This window comes from Schistocerca serialis, chromosome 5 (genome assembly GCF_023864345.2).
Source record: "Schistocerca serialis cubense isolate TAMUIC-IGC-003099 chromosome 5, iqSchSeri2.2, whole genome shotgun sequence".
In the NCBI taxonomy this organism is placed as follows: domain Eukaryota; kingdom Metazoa; phylum Arthropoda; class Insecta; order Orthoptera; family Acrididae; genus Schistocerca; species Schistocerca serialis.
Genome location: NC_064642.1, coordinates 276,009,844 through 276,032,335, shown reverse-complemented (window position 1 = coordinate 276,032,335; position 22,492 = coordinate 276,009,844). Strand labels below are relative to the sequence as shown.

At 39.9% G+C, this 22,492-nt stretch overlaps 1 non-coding gene across 1 annotated transcript; it reads left to right on the top strand.

Annotated features, from left to right (window-relative positions):
- The first annotated feature begins 8,574 nt into the window (after positions 1–8,574).
- Positions 8,575–8,647, top strand: Trnaa-cgc (transfer RNA alanine (anticodon CGC)). Its single transcript has one exon. It is a non-coding gene; the product is annotated as a tRNA-Ala (tRNA).
- Positions 8,648–22,492: the final 13,845 nt, after the last annotated feature.

Sequence of the window (22,492 nt, the reverse complement as noted above, 5' to 3'; positions counted from 1 at the left end):
TCTTAATAGTGCAATATCTTTTAAGCTAGCTCAACACAGATCAGTAAGTAACAAACTAACTCAGTTCTCAGGGTAGTTACGTAATCGTCAATAGTTACTTGTTCTTTCCTTCATTACCCAACACCACAGAAATTATTCCAGGCTCCTGAGAATTCGTGTTCTTATTGCACCAGAGAATATTTCACAAGAGTGTTCGATGTAAACTACTCCAATATGTAACTTAATATAGTGGTTTCGTCTCGATTCCCCAATACAAGACAACAAGAGTAGCATCTACAAATGAAATCCTATAATGGAACTGGAATCTTGTGACCAGACCTTTTCTGCCTGGGATGTTATCTCGTTATATAAAGGAAAGCTGCAAGGAAAAATTGTTAAACCAATGTGTGCGGCGGACGGGCTAGTAGGATCTGCAAGAAACTTAATTTTCCTAACCGACGGCACGTCTCATAGATGAGCTAAAAGAAAAACGTTAAAGATTTTCTAAGATAGAGCCTAAACAATGAAAATTCTTTGTTAAGGCCCATATCTACTTAGGACAATTCATGTATCAGATTATAAATTGATTGACCTCATACACAAATTCTTTTGACAAAATAACCTTTATATTTTTATGGTTGTCAGTAGAACTAGCATTATTAGCTGGTACAGTAAGATGAGCTTTACACAAGAACGTGCTCTTAGGTCCGAATCCAAGAAGATAAGATAAGCGAATGACAAAGGAAAGATAGTTTATGCATAAAAGCGCAAGAGTCCATGAAGTAACATGTCCACTGTAGTTCTATCACTTCTTCATTAGCGTAACTTGTCGGTTCTTTATAAGATTTATCGTAATATTTAGTTAACATTTTTTTTAAACCCAAGACCACCCAGGAGAAACAGTACAATGGGCCCCTGGTATGCCTGGGACAAAAGGATGTATCTGTACCAGACATAACACAGTACTGTTCGATTCTCCAACTCCATTTTACCTGAATATTTATTCAGTTAGTTTCTAAAATTAGTTTGTGCATATTATCATTCAACATGCGTGCTTTCACAAATGGTAAGGGAGAGCAAGTACAATCTTTCCTTTTTTTGTGTGACAGAAGTTTCAGTCCGGAAAAATGTTGACTAATCTCACCGGAAAATGTCCATTGTTAACCCCCCATTCAGGTTCACGGGCATGGCAAAACTGGGAGTTAGAAACCAGCCCAGGGTCTTCGGACTGTATGACAACATTTATCCAGTGTTTAAAAAAAATCACAATTTGAATATTGTTATTACTTAAGGACATATTAACTGAATGTTCCCCAAGTGAATTAAGTCAGAGAAAAGGTACAATCAAAGAAAATACGGTGACAGTAGCTACACATTTATATACAGGGTGTTACAAAAAGGTACGGCCAATATTTCAGGAAACATTCCTCACACACAAAGAAAGAAAATATGTTATGTGGACATGTGTCCGGAAACGCTTACTTTCCATGTTAGAGCTCATTTCATTACTTCTCTTCAAATCACATTAATCATGGAAACACACAGCAACAGAACGTACCAGCGTGACTTCAAACACTTTGTTGCAGGAAATGTTCAAAATGTCCTCTGTTAGCGAGGATACATGCATCCACCCTCCGTCGCATGGAATCCCTGATGCGCTGATGCAGCCCTGGAGAATGACGTATTCTATCACAGCCGTCCACAATACGAGCACGAAGAGTCTCTACGTTTGGTACCGGGCTGCGTAGACAAGAGCTTTCAAATGCCCCCATAAATGAAAGTCAGGAGGGTTGAGGTCAGGAGAGCGTGGAGGCCATTGAATTAGTCCGCCTCTACTAATCCATCGGTCACCGAATCTGTTGTTGAGGAGCGTACGAACACTTCGACTGAAATGTGCAGGAGCTCCATCGTGCATGAACCACATGTTGTGTCGTACTTGTAAAGGCTCATGTTCTAGCAGCACAGGTAGAGTATCCCGTATGAAATCATGGCGGTGAATCGAGGAAGTACAGTACATATTGACGAAACTAAAATTAGCTCTAACTTGGAAATTAAGCGTTTCCGGAAACGTCCACATAACGTCTTTTCTTTATTTGTGTGTGAGGAATGTTTCCTGAAAGTTTGGCCGTACCTTTTTGTAACACCCTGTACACTACACGAATTTCTCATATGTGATAGTTGGAGCACCCTTTTTTTTTTTTAATTTTTCAGTGGCAGATGCACTTTGACTTATATTATTGGGGCTTGCTACCACAACACACTCACTTATCACACTCAATACACGACTTCGATGGTCGATTCTCCGCAGTTGCGGCGCCGGTGTAACGAAGATGGTGGCGTTGCAATGTTGCACATGACGAAGCTGCCAGGCGCCCCCCACCACGCGCAGACAGGAGATTGTTGGGCGGCGGCCGTTGGCCCCCTGGTCAGCTGTTACGCCTCTGCTTGCGAGTCGTCTTAGCATCGTGTCCACTGAATGCGCATGAACATGAAATAATCCATACTAGCATTAGTGTTAACTAATCCCATAACAGATGTTACCAGCTACTGGGAAAAGAGAGTTATTAGAAGTTCATTCGTTCAGTATTCATTCACGAGTGTTTGTTTCAATGGTCTGTACCGTATTCAAGTTTCCGAGTAACCTCGTGTCCAGTTTTCGGGACACGATGTGTTTTCTGTCAAATTTCTTAGAAAATTATACAGTTTATTACTCCGTGACTAGCTAAGTTTGGCACTCTTAAAATGTCCTGTGAACTTTTGTAGTCACTTTACGTAAACTCCAACTCCTTACCATCATCCACAACTTGTACGTACACGGCTGTACAACACACACTAAGTTCTCTATCTTGTCACTATGGTTGGTGTCTAAAGGTAGATTCACTTTGGTTCACACTTACTACAGTGTTCCCTGTGTAAAACATTTAGCTCCACTCGATATTACTATTCACAGTATTTCGTGAAGTCCTCTTTCTGCACAGCTATAGTCTTCACATATTAACTATTTAAAACCCCTTTTTTGTATCGGAACAAAACATATTACTATGTCAGTCATCTAAGTCCGATTGTAGAGTCTTTTTCTCCTTAAATTGTTAACTGATAAAAACAAATGCACATTGACACAGTCTTGATGCATTTGCTAGTATTTTTCTCTTCTTCCATAGCACATGCTGATGCTTTTACAACTGACATTGTTTCACGTATAGTTTCTATTGAAACATTATTTCGAATGTTAAGATTGACATTAAGTTTTCAGTTTGACAACTCATGACCTTAACATTTGGTCGACATTCGGATTTGACTTTATTTGTAAGATTTTGTCATCGACTGTCCTCAGCCTTTCGTGCTGAAAGTAGACCTTGGGCCATCTGGACTACCGATCCTCGGGCAGTTACATGTGTGTTGTAAGCCATTCTTCACAGATCCACACCTTTAGCTACTTCAAATTTTAAGTGAGGAACCGTTTGCCCGACCATCAGGTCTCAACTTCATGGAAACAATTCATGTTTTCGTACCCGTCATTTCCTGATATACCTCAACTTTAAACTTTTTGTCATGAAGTTACTTTCTCTACATGAGACGCTCTGTTTAGTTCTCAGTAGTGCCCCCCGGACGCATGCAGTTACATGGCTGAAGACCACATGATAGCTTGTTTCTTCTAGTAGTGGCCTTCAGCCATGTAAACCCAAGACCATTCAGGAGAAACAGAACACTGTCTCATCTAAGTGAACGAGGGCAGACCGACCTCCCTGGAGGTTTCTGAGTGCCGTTTTCCTTATTGTACAGCTCACCGGTATTTAATTGTCTGCTTATAATCTATCACAGTCAGTGATTTAAAGATTCTTTTTTTTACTAGACTTAATGTATTTTTGAATTTTGGAAAATCAATTGTAGGCCTTAGGCCACTTAAAACCTTATTCTTGTAATTACCCTTTAAGCAAAAACATCGCGGCCTTCTGCCTTAGACGATTATGGTAATGTGTTTTAAAAATTTCAAATTTAATTGTGGCCCTCAGCCGCTTGTATTGCACCTTGGATATGTTTATTCTATCTATTTTTCCCTTGAGGCTTTCCAGCCTAACTGTGATACCGTATATATTTTAATAATTTTTTCTGCTATTTTAACTGCAGATTTGTTTTGTTGGCTCTTAAGATTTCTTGTTTGGGGGCCCTCAGCCGTGAAATAATTGAATTTTTGAAACTCGTAGTTCTAAAGGTTTGGCTATATGCCGTTTCGGTTTTAAGGTGTTACTAAATTACAATAGATTACATTTTTGAGTGAACCTGACTGACACCTTATTTGGTCCTTTCCACAATCTTAATCACCTGCTCTGCCCTGCGGGTTTAGGGGGCGTCTCAGCTCAAATAACTGAAGACAAATCACACTACATAGCGGAGAATTAACGCATATATGAGTGAGTACAAAGAGACGTAAAACATCAGAGCGCAAAGCTTTCTAGTATATGAATTAAAATTACAAATTTTCCCTAACACTGTGCGGAAATACCCAATCACTTTGAATATTGTTGATGGAAACAAAACAAGCTTTCCTACCTGCGCAGCTCTAAAACGCTAGGTTACGGGAATGACACAAAAGTACAATCCATCATGCGACACAGTCTGCATGGTAGTGTTTCATGAACTGCGAGCTGCTCAGATTACACTTTGCACAAAAAAAAGAGCGAAATCTACAACTCTAAAAAGTCGGTAAACATGTGCCAAACAGCTTGGCGCTAGTTAGCACCCGATTTAGGTGCTCGAGACAGCAGCTTAAAACGGCTTCCCCCCAGCCCACCCCCCCCCCCCCACCCCGCCCCGCCACACTCCGTCCCCACCCCGCAATCACCAGTGCCCCAGACAGCGTCACGCCAGACAGCACCACCAGTTATTCTTCACCAAATGTCCACACCCCTCTTGTTGAAAAGCTCGGTGTGGTGGGGAGGACTCCTAGCCATTGCCACAGTGAACAACGAGAATTTCCCTTTATTCACATGAATATGGAGGATCCCTGCCGAAACTTCCGGTTGCTGGCTTACACGTTGTAACATGCAAGAGGCTAGTATCAGCCGCTAGTCATGTTCCACTCGTTGGTCCACAACTTTGTGCCAACGCATGGTGGTGGGAAAGACCCATTTCTCTGAACAATTTACTCTGGAGCTAAACGAATTTTTCCACTGCGGCTGAGCAGAGCCATTGCGGCCCATTCTTAGATCTGTGTACAAGAAGGTGAATTCGTAGCACTCAATGGAACACTAGATGCTTGAACTGACTTCGCAGCAGCCTGCCTTTTGAGGAGAAAACAGTGTGTCTTCCCAACGAAGTGTGGAGTAGGGGCTCACTGCACCCAATTTCTGCAAACTACAGTACCTTGAGGAATCGGATCCCTTCTCCAGACACTGTGACATGTTCAGGAGTCAAGTGACACCTTGGACGAACACCTGGGCCAGCTCGTTTTTAACATTATATTGCGAGGCCTTCTTCGTGAGTTAGCAAGCTTAGTACTCTCCTCAAAATTAGAGAGTAAATAAGCAGAAAAATAACCAAATATCACACCGATATGTGATTGTCATGTCACAAAGCAGTTGCATCATTATACGAACCCTCCACATACAACGGGTGATTCCTGGAGGGCGCTAATGAAGACGGAATAGCCGTCGGCAACAACGTCTCGTCCACATTTGGTACAGCATCATAATCCACAGCAGCAGAGTTTGAGTTCACATTTATGCAAAGATCTGACTTTCGAATAGACTTCTTTTATTTTTGTCGATTTTTTTGGTAAAGTTATTTTTAGTTTCGTAGAACTTACTATTTCATTTGCTGCTCCCCTTGATCTACACTATGTGATCAAAAGTATCCGGACAGCCCCAAAAGAACATACGTTTTTCATATTAGGTACATTGTGCTGCCACCTACAGGTAGGCATCCCGTATGAGCGACTTCAGTAGTCATTAGACATCGTGAGAGAGCAGAATGAGGCGCCCCACACAACTCACGGACTTTCAACGTGGTCAGGTGATTGGGTGTCACTTGTGACATATGTCTATACACCAGATTTCCACACTCGTAAACTGGGTATACTGTTTCCGATGCGATAGTAAAGTGGAAACTTGAAAGGACACGTACAGCACAAAAGCATACCGGCCGACCTCGTCTGTTGACTGACAGAGACCGCCGACAGTTGAAGAGGGTCGTGATGTGTAGTAGGCACACATCTATCCAGATCATCACACAGGAATTCCATACTGCATCAGGATCCTTGCAAGTACTAAGACAGTTGGGAGGTGAGAAAACTTATATTACGTGATCGAGCAGTAAGTGTCAAACGACGCCTCGCTTGATATACGGAGCAAAACATTGGACGATTGAACAGTGGTAAAACTTTGTGTGGAGTGACGAATCACGATACTCAATGTGGCGATACAGTGGTAGTGTGTGGGTATGGCGAATGCTCGGTGAACGTCATCTGCCAGTGTGTGTAGTGCCAAAAGCAAAATGCGGAGGCGGTGGTGTTATGGTGTGGTCGTGTATTTCATGGAGGGGGCTTCCACCCCTCGTTGTTTTGTGTGGCACTATCACAGCACAGGCCTGCCCTGTTGTTTTAAGCACCTCCTTGCTTCCCACTGTTGAAGAGCAATTCGGGGAGGGCGATTGCACCTTTGAATACCATCGAACATCTGCTCTTAATGCACGGCCTGTGGCGTAGTAGTTACAAGACAATAACATCCCTGTAATGGACTGGCCTGCACAGAGTCCTGACCTGAATCCTATAGAACACCTTTGGGATGTTTTTGGAACCGTGACTTCGTGCCAGGCCTCATCGACCGACATCGATACCTGTCCTCAGGGCAGCACTGTGTAGAATCGGCTGCCATTACCCAAGAAACCTTGCAGCACCTTACTGAACGTATGCCTGTAAGTCATTTTCAGCCACATGAATGCATACTTTTGATCACATAGAATAGCCCTTTACACATTTGCAGATACGCATGAGGCACAGTTTGTAGCCTCCCTCTTACTAATCGTCCTGTCTTGCTCGCAATATAAAATATGACCGTGTATCGCATGTATGCCTAATGGATTCTTTCTAATTGGATAAGGCTCTCTTTCCCGAAGAAGTGATACCGATAAGTAGGAGGAAAGCGTACAACCCTTCCTTCAGATGGAACGTCTACTAAAAATAAAAAGTAATTAAACCGAACAGGGCTATAATTTGGAAAACTTAAGTTATTTTATCCATTCTCTCACAAACAACACTAGACAGAAAAGGGGTACCACTGATCATGAATCCAAAAGCTACACTAATGAACGAAAAGGAAATAATTGACGGTCGCCAGCACACTAGTACAATTTACATCCAATATCCTGTACAAGATGATGGGAAAAAAAACATTTATTATTATACACTGACGTGGTAACTCAAGCTTGTCACGTTTTTTGACACTAATTTTAAGTGAGTATGTAATGATAAAGAAAATTGAGAAGCCACTCTTACGTTACGTTTGGCATTAAATTTTGAAAAAGGCAATTATGATTTGAAAATATGTAATTCAACTGTGTGTTAGTATTGAACTTCGTTACGTGAACAATGACTTTCTGTGTCCTCAACATAACGTCATCAAAGAAATTTAGAAAAACAACAAGCACTTTTCACGTTGCCATCTTGTTTTGCAAATTGGATTTCATATAATTGTATGAACAACTGAGCCTTTTTGATGGACTTGAACAGAATTAAACACTGGAATACGTACCCAACCAAACGGCCACATGCTCCAAGCTATATGTAAAATAAATAAAACTTCCTCACTCTTAATTTGTGCATTTCATTAGATATGAATTTTTTCCTGTGATCGATTCTCAGACTTGAAATATTAAATGGCTTTACTTGAGTCATATACTAAAACCTCTGTTCTACAACGGGTAATTGATTGGAGACTGAGGCTAAAATTCTTAAAAGTGAAATTATTTATTAATATACGGGCTGTTAACTACTCAATTTCTTTCTTATGGCATCCATTTAGCATACAAGGAAAAAAAGGAACAGGGATCCTGCTTGGTAACAATGTCTGGGGGCAATGAGGACACAATCGCCCTGAGTTTAACTGATTATTTTTTAAACAGATTTTATTAATCAAATCACATTCAGTTGTACTGCTGGGTTATCCGCTAATACTTTCTACCAATGAACAGTCTTACTTTAGTGCTATGCATACGACGAAACTCGGAGCCGGCGACGGAACTGTGTTGCTGCTAGCATCTTGTGGAGTCACGGCTAATTACAGAAACGGGCAGTCGTAATTAATACAGCCTCTTCCGCCCGTCCACTGTCTGTACTCCTGCTACTAGACATCTGCCCGGCGCGCGTACATGATGTCGCCGAAAATGGTACTCCTTATCGCACACTACAATGCTAGAACCAGTCTCTCTCTCTCTCTCTCTCTCTCTCTCTCTCTCTCTCTCTCTCCGCGCGCTCCGCGACACAGCTCCCTACCAAAAGTTTTACAATGTACAAGCACTGCTGTTATCGTTGCTAGTCGATGCACATAACAGTTCAAATGGTTCGATGGCTCTGAGCGCTATGGGACTTAACATCTACCGAGCGAGGTGGTGCAGTGGTTAGCACACTGGACTCGCATTCGGGAGGACGACGGTTCAATCCCGTCTCCAGCCATCCTGATTTAGGTTTTCCGTGATTTCCCTAAATCGTTTCAGGCAAATGCCGGGATGGTTCCTTTGAAAGGGCACGGCCGATTTCCTTCCCAATCCTTCCCTAACCCGAGCTTGCGCTCAGTCTCTAATGACCTCGTTGTCGACGGGACGTTAAACACTAACCACCACCACCACTTAACATCTGAGGTCATCAGTCCCCTAGAACTTAGAACTGCTTCAACCTAACTAACCTAAGGACATCACACACATCCATGCCCGAGGCAGGATTCGAACCTGCCACCGTGCGGTCGCACGGTTCCAGACTGAGGCGCCTAGAACCGCGCGGCCACAACGGCCGGCCAAATAACAATTCCTTTGGCTTTTTCCCAGAGCTTATAAGTTTCACAGTAAGAGACAGATAAATAGAATGAAACGTCAAGAGACTTCTACCTAAATTTACACTTACAGTGAAGCAATGTCCTTCCTCATTAAAAAAAAGCATTTAAATTACAAATATTTACGTACAATTCAGAAAAAATTATATATCGGTAGCAGGTGCCATGCATCCTGCATTGTCGGCGTTACAAGTTATCTTGTTAAGCTGCACATTACGGCCGCTTTTGTAGTGTAACGACGTAAGTTTTGTATAAATGGTTCTCTTTTGACATATGACCATGTGCAGACTTCGTCACCTACGTCAGTTGCAACACACACCAAAATTACTTAAATTCTTTTTAAATTGTTTCTAAATGATTCTTGAACGAAACTGTAATTCAAACATCGTCATTTGAGTCGTATGCGCAGAATTACTTCACTCAGTCCAATTTGTTTGCGTAAACTTTTTCAATTTAGATGTCGCTTGTTTCTTCTCAGAAATTATATTAACGCAAGTGATCTGCTTTAATAAATATTACAACCACATTGAATAAACTTTCGAGATTCAAACTCGCGATAAACGTTGTCAAAAATTAATAATCTTGTAAAATAAATTACGTAATATAATTCTTCATAAATAAATTCTCGGAACACGTATTTAAACTTTAGTAGTATCCACTAGTTTATTATCTTCCTACATATAGACCTCAGCCTTGACAAGACAGAACTGAACATACACAACATGATTAACTTTCTATGACGTCATCGTTGTACAAACATTACAAATTCTTATTTTTTTTTTCAATTTTTAGAAGCACGACGCAACAACTCGGGTTCAGGATCTTCTGTTGCTCTTTGGCTGTCGACCCGCGACGTATAGTGGCCAGAAATTTTCTCTCTGGTCCCGTCAGTGAAGATGCTGTCTCCGTTCGTTGCGCCGCCCTCTCCGTACATGAAACATAAAAAATAAATACAAAACTTTAGATAACTCACAGCCATTACAAATATTACAAAAAATACATAAACAAAACACTAAATTAAACTTATATTCACCTGCAAGCTGGGCTGACACTGGTGGATGGGTGACGCTTCAATTTCACGTCCCACTACATACCCCACCCACAAGCTCAGTTTGTCAGGTTTTAACCGAAAATAAAACTTCTTCTATATACAATATTTAACTGTTAATATTATACATTTTTCTCACATTTTCCGTAATCAAAATCGTTGCTCTTAGATAGATTCAATCCTTTTATGATGATATTGTTGTGACTATTTCTCATTTACTTTTAATTGTGCTATTATGGTAACTCAGAACCGAATATATGGAGATTACTCCTTTTGATTTAATAGTTGCTAGTAAATAATAATTTAGTACGTTCTTTAACGTTGTTACATTAGGTCAGAGCGTTCAAATTGTGATAGGTTAATTTCAGTTTTATTCATTTACTAGAGTTATTCTTTCCAAAATATACATTACTAATAAGTTTCTCACAATACCTAATAGTACTATTTACTTTACGTCGTTCTTTTCCCTAATGCTTTATTTACGCCTGAGGTCAAGAAGAAATCAAGCAAAACTTTCTTTAGAATCTCGGCACGGCTTTCTATACCTTCGGACACTTTGTTGGGTAATAGCAATTTATTTAGGAGAAACAAGCGAGAGAGCCCCGTTTGGTGTGTTCTATAGTAACACTATTACAAATCTCTATTAAAGGCACGCTGCTATGTTCTCGTGAGCCATACAGCTCTGGACGCCCATGGTCCCTAAAATTATTAACCATCCCATTTGGTTCCCACTATCCGAGTAAATATAAAATATACAAAATTCCTTTTGACCTAATAACAAAACTTTCTTCCATATAAATCCCCTTTTAGTTATCTTTCCCTTTTTGAAGTACCGGTAGATTATTTCTTTAAAATAACACGTAACTATCACGAAAACCTTCAGATGAATAAACTATGAACGCTCTTCCGTACGTAACATATACTAAATATTAACTTATTTAGGAATGAAGGGTTTCATTTGATCAACACTATATAATCCTTTAATTACACCTGATGAAGGTTCTATAAGAAGTAACGCTTTGGAATGTACAATCTTACGTACAACATATGGACCTTCAAAGATAAAGAAAAATTTTCTACATTTCTTATTGATCTTCGAACTTTTAGGGTGAGATCGTACTAATACAAGATCTCCTACCTGAAATGAGGGTTCTATAGCATGTTGATTATAACTTTTAATTCTCCGTTCAGCATTTTTAACAATCTTTTCGCAAATTTTTTCGTTTGGAATGCATTGTTGGCTCTCATTTGCTGGTGGCCAAGGTAGAGCAGCTAGTAAAGGCTCACCTATAATTCGTTTGCCTAAAATTTCTGTAGGTGATAATCCCGTCGTTATATGAGGCAATTCATTTAATATCTTTTCGAATTCAGGCATTAGTTTGGCCCACCGAGTATGTTAAATGCACAATAAGTTCAACATTATCGTCCTAATTCTTTCATGACTCTTTCTACTAAATTAGTTTGAGGGTGATACTTCGAAATTAAGATATGTTTGATTCCATATTGCTTTATCATAACTTGAAACTTTTGACTAATAAAGGCACTACCGTTGTCAGACATAAGTCGTTTAGGAATGCCCCAGTTAACAAAGTAATTTCGAGTATGACAGCGTATAACGCTTGCTGTATTCGCTCGTTTCAAAGTATATAGCTTCACATGTTTGGACCAAAATTCCATTACAACAAACACATAAGTAAATCCTCCTGAACTGCGAGGCAGAGGGCCGAAAAAATCTAATGACAGTAGATCCCACAGACCTCGAGGATTTACAGCATATAATTTATAACGCTTAGATTTGTTATTAACTTTAACCTTTTGACAAGTTTCACAAGCCCTAATAATACTTCTCACAATACGGGACATATTTTTGAAATAATAATACTTCATTAGATGTTTAATACATTTATGAATTCCAAAATGCCCGTAACCTTCATGAATATAAGTAATTAATTCGTACACAACAGTTTTCAGAATGCAGATGTTCCATCTCTGGTGTTCCCTCTGTGCTTGCCAATACAACAAGTCGTTGTAATATAACCACACACCCCGGGTGTTAGCTGTTTCGTCCCCATTATTAAGGTTTTGTATAAGCTCCCTATATTGATCGTCATTTCTTTGATTGCATCTAATAGCAGTTACTATCCGTTTAACCTTACGTTCGTTCTCCTGAGTTAAAAGGAAATAAACATGGTAATTTGTTCCTGGTTCTTATGCCATGTTAATGTTCTCCTTTCCTACTGGAAGTCTCGACAAAGCATCCGAAACTACATTTTGAGATCCTTTTATATACCCAATTTCGTACTGAAATTCTTGCGAGCATAATACCCAACGTAATAATCTACGGTGAAGTAACCGACAATTGTTAAAAAGGTTAAAGACTGATGATCAGTATATACAATTGTTTTTCTCCCAATTAATAATCCTCTAAATCTTTGAAAACCCCATACCACTGCGAGAGCTTCCTTCTCGGTTACAAAATAATTTCTTTCATGTTTATTTAAAGTTCTACTAGCGAATCCAATAGGCTGATATAATCCCTTTTCATTGGTCAGATCACCTTGGAAGGTGACGCAAGACACACCATAATCAGAGGCTTCCGTACACATACAAAGGCCGTCATTGATATCTGGATGGTGTAACATTTTGGCTTCTGTTAACGCTCCTTTTATCTTATTATAAACTTCTTCTTCCTCTTTTCCCCAGAGCCTTACTGATTTCTCTTTTAATAAATCCAGTAATTTATGATTAACAATATCCTGCCCTGGAAGAAATCTTCTCAGAAATCCTACCATTCCTAAGAATGATTTCAGTTGTTTCCGATTTTTTGCACTCGGACATCGAGCAATAGCTTCAATACGTGCTGGGTCTGGCCTAATACCTTTACTGTCCACTATATGCCCCAAAAATCTCACTTCCTTCTTTCCGAAGTAAGACTTAGATAATTTTAACGTAATTCCTCTGTCAATTAAACGGTCAAACCATTCCCGTAATATCGTTACGTGTTCTATCCACGTTTTAGTGGGTACCAAAATATCATCTACATATAAAATAATCTTTTGTAATAATTGCTGACCCAAAGCAGAATCTAATGCCCTAATGAAAGTTGACACTGATATATTAAGTCCAAAAGGTAAAACTTCGAACTGATATGATCTGCCTTCAAAAAGAAAAGCCGTATATTGCCGTGAATCCGGGTGCAATATTACTTTTGGTAGCCAGCACTTAAATCCATTGTACTCATATAACGAGAGCCAGCAATCTTAAGAAGTACGTCCTCCATAGGAATAGGTCTATCTCTTTCCATCTCTATAACCTTGTTAAATTCACGAGCATCCAGAACCAGTCGTACCCCACCAGTAGCTTCCTTAACTACCCACAAAGGACTGTTAAAAGCACTACATGATCGTTCGATACTATTTTGGTTCTAGCATCTTACTTATTTCTCTACTAGCCGGTTCTTTGAATTGTACTGGAATAGGATAAGGTTTCTTAAAAAATGGTTTTTGATCTTTAATCATAAGTTTACAATCGTAATCTTTGATTCGACCCGGTTCATCTGAGAAGACAGATCTAAATTCTAACAATAAAGATTCCAATTCTTCCTTTTCTCGTTCGGATAGACAATTCGTGGAATAACATTTTTCTTTCACTTCGGTTTCGATACTATTACTAGCCTCACATTGGTATACTTCATATTCAAGATCACTAGAATCTATTAATAAGTTCATGGTTTGTGTGTACTTAATATGTAAGGATTCGTAGCGATTTTCAGGTACTCGATTATCAGAAAACCTCACTTTAAAAGCACATGCCTCCTTATGGATGGTGAAGGAAGAGTCTTTAAAATCTAATATAGCTTTATATTTACACAGCCAATCTATACCTAAAATTATGGCCACATTTAAGTTGGCTACAAGTACAGAGTGAGCAATTAATAGTTTAGAAATTTCAAAAGTCAAATAAACTTCCTCAGTAATATTTTGACTTCGTTTACCAGTAAGTCCTATAATTTTCACCCCAGTTACAGGTAAGGTTGGGAAATTTCAATACATTCTTTTATATAAAATACTTCTTTATATAAAATACTTACTTCGCTACCCGAATCGATTGTAATATTTACTTCGGTACCTTTAATATAACATTTAATAACGGGTTATAAGTTATATTCTCCCTTATCTGATTGTCTTCCTGAAGTAAATCTTGTTGCCAATCAACTTCATTTTGGCAGCTTAATGATAAATTGCAATTGGGTCTTGTATAATCTTGACTAACAGTTCCCGTTAGTTGACCCGTACTAAAGGACTTTACAAGTTTTCTGAACTTTCTATGATAACGTCACCTACAACTTGACCTTCATTAATTACTTGAAGATGATTTATATCATTATCGTTATCGTGTAATTTTCGTATTTTAGAGTTATTACCACGATTTTGTTGGCTCTCTTTATCTTTAGATTGCCGTTTTATATAACAAAACCGGCTATGATTGTTGTTGTTAAATTTTCGTGGGTCTGAATTATTATTATTTCGAGGATTGTCATTTCTACCAAATCTAAATTTCTCGTCTTCCCGTTCTCTATTAAGTATATTTAACTGTTTTAAATATCCTAATTATTCACAAGGTTGTGACCATTCCCTTTCTATCATTCTTTCCTTTACATGATACGGTAACCTACTAATTGGGACTCGTATTAGATGACTTTCAATAATTGGTTCTCCAATTAATTTAGCATGGTTTAAATGCCATTCGAAATAATTCCTATAGCCTCCCCACCGTTTAGAATATGGAGGAGTGTCTAACAACTCTAAAGTTAAGGGTTGTTGTTTTCCTCTTGACCAATAATTTTGTTTAAATTGCTTAACGAAATCATCCCAGCCTCTAAATTCATTTCTATGCAGTACTGACCATTCCGCACCTTCTGCTTCCAAATGTCCTATTACAAATTGAATCCGTTTTTCATTACTCCATTTAGGAGATAATGAAGTCTCAAAAGCTTTTATAAAGATTATAGGGTGAAGATCGCCTCCTGGTTTGAATACAGGATATCGACTTGCTACATTGGAATTTGTCGTTATATAATCCCAACATTCTGCGAGGGACATAGTTGGATTTTGTTTAGATTGCAGAGACGGAGTTGCGTCGGATTTGCTTGCCGTGATTTGTTTATTTGTGTTGTTGTCGTCCGAGCTAGCAAACACGATGTGACAGTTGTCTCTGATTAAGTTATTGCTTCTACTACTTGAAATGTTTTCATTATTATCTAATTCCGATAACCGTTTAGTAATCTCCTGTATTCGCATTTCTGTATTGGATACACGTTTAGCTAATATCGATTCTTCACTGCGTTCACGATGTGAACGCTCTGTACCTTCGTCAATGCTATTATCTTTGGAAGTCTCAAGGTTACTGCATTTTTCGGTAATTAAAAATTTCATGTTTTCTATTTCAGTATGATATTTTCTACTCGATGAGTTAGGCCCATTGTCTAGGGGTAGCGTCTTTGATTCATAATCAAAACGGCTTCGGTCCCGGGTTTGATCCCCGCAACTGACTAAATTTTGATAAATAATCAGCATTGGCGGCCAAAGACTTCCGGGCATAAGATGTCAGCCTCATTCTGTCAACGGCCTTGTCAAAGAGGGCGGAGGGGCGGATAGAGGTACAGGGCACTCTCTTGTCCTAGGGGTGGGAAATTGCCCCTAAAGGCGGAAGAATCAGCAATGATCAACGACTTGAGGATGCAGAAAGCAATGGAAACCACTGCATTAAAGACACGTAACGTGTATCCACAGGACATGTGGCCTCTAATTGAAGAAGTATCATGATGATCTCTCCATTGGCAAAAAATTCCAGAATAGTCCCCCATTCGGATCACCGGGAGGGGACTGTCAAGGGGGAGGTTACCATGAGAAAAAGATTGAATAATCAACGAAAGGATAACGTTCTACGAGTGTCAGAAGCTTGAACGTGGTAGGGGAACTAGAATATCGGAAAAGGGAAATGCAAAGGCTCAATCTAGATATACGTGGGGTCAGTGAAGTGAAGTGGAAGGAACACAAGGATTTCTGGTCAGATGAGTATTGGGTAATATCAACAGCAGCAGAAAATGGTATAACAGGTGTAGGATTCGTTATGAATAGGAAGGTAGGGCAGAGGGTGTGTTACTGTGAACAGTTCAGTGACCGGGTTGTTCTAATCAGAGTCGACAGCGGACCAACACCGACAACGATAGTTCAGGAATACATGCCGACGTCGCTAGCTGAACATGAACAGATAGAGAAGGTGTATAAGGATATTGAAAGGGCAATGCAGTATGTAAAGGGGGACGAAAATCTAATAGTCATGGGTGACTGGAATGCAGTTGTAGGGGAAGGAGTAGAAGAAAAGGTTACAGGAGAATATGGGCTTGGGACAAGGAATGAAAGAGGAGAAAGACTAATTGAGTTCTGTAACATGTTTCAGCTAGTAATAGCGAATACCCTGTTCAAGAATCACAAGAGGAGGAGGTATACTTGGAAAAGGCCGGGAGATACGGGAAGATTTCAATTAGATTACATCATGGTCAGACAGAGACTCCGAAATCAGATACTGGATTGTAAGGCGTACCCAGGAGCAGATATAGACTCAGATCACAATATAGTAGTGATGAAGAGTATGCTAAAGTTCAAGACATTAGTCAGGAAGAATCAATACGCAAAGAAGTGGGATACGGAGGTACTATGGAATGACGAGATACGTTTGAAGTTCTCTAACGCTATAGATACAGCAATAAGGAATAGCGCAGTAGGCAGTACAGTTGAAGAGGAATGGACATCTCTAAACAGGGCCATCACAGAAATTGGGAAGGAAAACATAGGTACAAAGAAGGTAGCTGCGGAGAAACCATCGGTAACAGAAGAAATACTTAAGTTGATTGATGAGAGGAGGAAGTACAAACATGTTACGGGAAAATCAGGAATACAGAAATACAAGTCGCTGAGGAATGAAATAAATAGGAAGTGCAGGGAAGCGAAGACGAAATGGCTGCAGAAAAAAAGTGAAGACATCGAATAAGATATGATTGTCGGACTCAGCATACAGGAAAGTCAAAACAACCTTTGGTGACATTAAAAGCAACGGTGGTAACATTAAGAGTGAAGCGGGAATTCCACCTTTAAATGCAGAGGAGAGAGCAGACAGGTGGAAAGAATACATTGAAAGCCTCTATGAGGGGTGAAGATTTGTCTGATGTGATAGAAGAAGAAACAGGAGACGCTTTAGAAGAGATAGGGGATCCAGTATTAGAATCGGAATTTAAAAGAGCTTTAGAGGACTTACGGTCAAATAAGGCAGAAGGGATAGATAACATTCCATCAGAATTTCTAAAATCGTTGGGGGAAGAGGCAACATAAACGACTATTTACGTTGGTGTGTAGAATATATGAGTCTGGCGACATACCATCTCACTTTCGGAAAAGCATCATCCACACAATTCCGAAGACGGCAAGAGCTGACAAGTGCGAGAATTATCGCACAATCAGCTTAACAGCTCATGCATCGAAGCTGCTTACAAGACTAATATACAGAAGAATGGAACAGAAAATTGAGAATGCGCTAGGTGACAATCAGTTTGGCTTTAAGAAAAGTAAAGGGACGTGAGAGGCAATTCTGACGTTACGGCTAATAATGGAAGCAAGGCTAAAGAAAAATCAAGACACTTTCATAGGATTTGTCGACCTGGAAAAAGCCTTCGACAATATAAAATGGTGCAAGCTGTTCGAGATTCTGAAAAAAGTAGGGGTAAGCTGTAGGGAGACATAGGTCATATACAATATGTATAACAACCAAGAGGGAATAATAAGAGCGGACGATCAAGAAAGAAGTGCTCGTATTAAGAAGGGTGTAAGAGGGTGTAAGACAAGGCTGTAGCCTTTCGCCCCTACTCTTCAATCTGTACATCGAGGAAGCAATGATGGAAATAAAAGAAAGGTTCAGGAGTGGAATTAAAATACAAGGTGAAAGGATATCAATGATACGATTCGCTGGTGACATTGCTATCCTGAGTGATAGTGAAGAAGAATTAAATGATCTGCTGAACGGAATGAACAGTCTAATGAGTACACAGTATGGTTTGAGAGTAAATCGGAAAATGACGAAAGTAATGAAAAGTAGTAGAAATGAGAACAGCGAGAAACTTAACATCAGGATTGATGGTCACGAAGTCAATGACGTTAAGGAATTCTGCTACCTAGGCAGTAAAATAACCAATGACGGACGGAGCAAGGAGGACATCAAAGGCAAACTCGCTATTGCAAAAAAGGCATTTCTGGCCAAGAGAAGTCTACTGATATCAAATACCGGCCTTAATTTGAGGAAGAAATTTCTGAGGATGTACGTCTGGAGTACAGCATTGTATGGTAGAGAAACATGGACTGTGGGAAAACCGGAACAGAAGAGAATCGAAGCATTTGAGATGTGGTGCTACAGACAAATGTTGAAAATTAGGTGGACTGATAAGGTAAGGAATGAGGAGGTTCTACGCAGAATCGGAGAGGAGAGGAATATGTGGAAAACACTGATAAGGAGAAGGGACAGGATGATAGGACATCTGCTAAGACATGAGGGAATGACTTCCATGGTACTAGAGGGAGCTGTAGAGGGCAAAAGCTGTAGAGGAAGACAGAGATTGGAATACGTCAAGCAAATAATTGAGGACGTAGGTTGCAAGTGCTACTCTGAGATGAAGAGGTTAGCACAGGAAAGGAATTCGTGGCGGGCCGCATCAAACCAGTCACTCGCCTGATGACCAAAAAAAAAAGTTAATATCTCTAATTCTACATTATCTATTGAGGAAATCTCTACAGGTTTGGTAGAAACCTCTTTAATAGATTCTAATAATTCTCTTCGAACAGTTTCTGTTTGCAAAGAAAATTCCTCTCGTAACTTATCGTTATTTTTCTCTATTTCATTTACAACTAAGACATTGACGTTATCTAGTCTCTTGGTTAAGTCAGTAATATCGTTTCGCATGCGAGCTTTTTCCTCACGCGATTCCTGGATATGTTCTTCTTACCTTTTACAATTATCAGCAATCTTATTACTAAGTCCTACTAGTTTTTCCTGCATTTCAACTTTAGAAGCCTCTATTTTATCACTTAATTCTCAACTGGTTTGATTAAGATATTCCTGTAACCTGTCTGTAGATTTTGTTAGCTCCCCTTTTAATCTAGCAATAGATTCTTCGTTAGACTGTTTTAATTCCTGTTTTAGTTCCTCTCTTAATCTAGCAGTAGAGTCTTCAGCTACAAAATCCCCGTTAGATTGTTTTAATTTAGCGATCGCCCTAAAAAGGGATCTCATGCTCCCATCAGACACAGATTGCTTTTCGTCTGACATTTCACTTCCCGACATTATTGTAAGATATTAACTAGTTACACACGCAGACTTTTAATCAACAATCCTATTAAATCACACTCCCAAAGTACAACACTCCACTTATAACTTAAAACAGACTCACCGGACACTAATATTGTAATTTGTAGTTCTCAGTGATCAGTGTGCTGCTATGGGCTGCTGAGGTGCAGCGACCCCGCTTCCGCATCCGGCAGGACGCTAAGTCGAACACCGGAGACGTCACTGGCTCCAAACACGCCCAGCCCCACCGTAGACAGGCGAAGCCCTCAGCAACACCTCTAATACCAGCCGGAGGACCGCCCCCCAGCTGACGTACTGGGCCTGTTAGTTTAGGGAGAAAAAGGTTGTCGGGGTTTTGCAGCGTTCAGCTGCTGCCCAACAGATGCGCCTTCTCGTGGAATAACTGCGTGACCGTACTGATTCGCTGCGCTCCGTCAGATGCCCACACCCGTGAAGTCGCCGCTGGCTGGTGAAAGCAGCACGAAAACTCGCGTTGACTTCCGAAGGACTCTTGATGTTTAAATTGTTTCGTACCAGTGTGTCTTAGTTGCACACAAGTCCTGTTTCTAAGGTCGCCACGGTGTAGTGTAACGACGTAAGTTTTGTATAAATGGTTTTCTTTTGACATATGACCATGTGCAGACTTCGTCACCTACGTCAGTTACAACAAACTTCAAAATTATTTAAATTCTTTTTAAATTGTTTCTAAATGGTTCTTGAACGAAACTGTAATTCAAACATCGTCATTTGAGTCGTATGCGCAGAATTACTTCACTCAGTCCAATTTGTTTGCGTAAACTTTTTCAATTTAGATGTCGCTTGTTTCTTCTCAGAAATTATATTAACGCAAGTGATCTGCTTTAATAAATATTACAACCACATTGAATAACTTTCGAGATTCAAACTCGCGATGAACGTTGTCAAAATTGAATTATCTTGTCAAATAAATTACGTAACATTATTCTTCATAAATAAATTCTCGGAACACTTACTCAAACTTTAGTAGCATCCACTAGTTTATTATCTTCCTACATATGGGCGTGAACGTCAGCCTTGACGAGACAGAACTGAACATTAACAACATGATTAACTTTCTATGACGTCATTGTTGTACAAACACTACAAATTCTTATTTTTTTTTTTAATATTTAGAAGCACGACGCAACAACTCGGTTTCAGGATCTGCTGTTGCTCTTTGGCTGTCGACCCGCGACGTATAGTGGCCAGCAGTTTTCTCTCTGGTCCCGTCAGTGAAGATGCTGTCTCCGTTCGTTGCGCCGCCCTCTCCGTACATGAAACATAAAAAATAAATACAAAACTTTAGATAATTCACAGCCATTACAAATATTACAAAAAATACATAAACAAAACACTAAATTAAACTTATATTCACCTGCAAACTGGGCTGACACTGGTGGATGGGTGACGCTTCAGTTTCACGTCCCACTACACTTTGACAACCACTGATAGTCCTGTTATGTCAGTGACTCATTTACAACTTAAAAATAGACATAATTACATTGTATGTGAGTTGTACGGACACGAAAAATGCTAAATTTCATGCTAGTTGATCACAAGATGGATGAAAGCCTTGGCGAGAGCAAAGGCGGTAAGAGAATGAAATTTTCACTTTGAAGCAGAGTGTGCACTGACATTGGGTAGCTCAAATAGTAGAGCACTAGCCCGTGAGAGGTAAAGCTCCAGAATTCGGGTCTCGGTCCAACACACAGATTTAATCTGCCAGGAAGTTTCTTATAAGCGCACACTCCACTGCAGAGTGAAGATTTCATTCTGGAAACATCTTCCATGCTACGGCTAAGCCCTGTCTTCGCAGTATCCTTTCTGCCGGAAGTGCTAGGTCTGCAAGGTATGCTGGAAAGCTTCTGTGAAGTTTGGAGGGTAGGAGACGAGGTACTGGCGGTATTAAGAGCAGTGAGGACGGGATGGGAGTCATGCTTGGGTAGCTCACATGGCAGAGCACTTGCCCGCGAAAGGCGAAGGTCCCGAATTCGATTCTCGGTCCAGCACACACTTTCAATCTGCGAGGAAGTTTCAAATGAGTTACACTTAGATGAATGCTGCATTACGCTGTGAGTTGGGATACGTTGTAAGGAACCAAACGATAAAATATGCTAGCGATGCCAAATGTGCTAATGGGATATCTTCAAACAGCTGAAACGGTAACGGTAACGTATTGGATTCAGTAGTCGTGGTACACATGAGAGTCCAAACCTGAAATAAATATTTGATTTATATTTACGGCAAGCGCCCAGTCTTTAATTCGATTCATTTTGACCAGGTAACGTGAAACGTCAAGACGTCACTGCTAACTTCACCCTTAGCTCTAAAACAGAAAGTAGTTTAATATTTGATTTCTTGGTTCGTTCAGACTTGTGGTTGGAAATGGCTGCGTAAAAAACATTACAAACACGATTATTTGTCGGAAATGTATTATTCTTTCGCTGAAATAGGGCGGAATATTCACAGTTGCTTAGATAATGCAGAAACGTATTGAAGTACTCAATTTTATACAATCAGTGACAATCCAAGAGCTAATATAACACTTTATGTTCAGATATATTTGAATACCTTTGAATGAATGGTATACGTTCACTTACTGACTAAACTTCCCTTCTTTCAAATACTTGCCAGAATGTATAATTATTTAACTCGTATAATATGTCCAGGTCTGGCTCTGAGCACTATGCGACTTAACTTCCCAGGTCATCAGTCGCCTGGAACTTAGAACTAATTAAACCTAACAAACCTAAGGACATCACACACATCCATGCCTGAGGCAGGATTCGAACCTGCGACCGTAGCGGTCGCTCGGTTCCAGACTGTAGCGCCTAGAACCGCACGGCCACTCCGGCCGGCGTCCAGGTCTGCGCAGACATATCAGTTTCATGCAAAGTGAACCGTAGCACAAAGTCTGTAAAAGTGAAGAGACAGCAGGTTTTCTCAACAACCATTTATCTACCTCACTGCTGAGACTGATAGTGAGCGTCATTTCTTAGATATCCCACCCTAA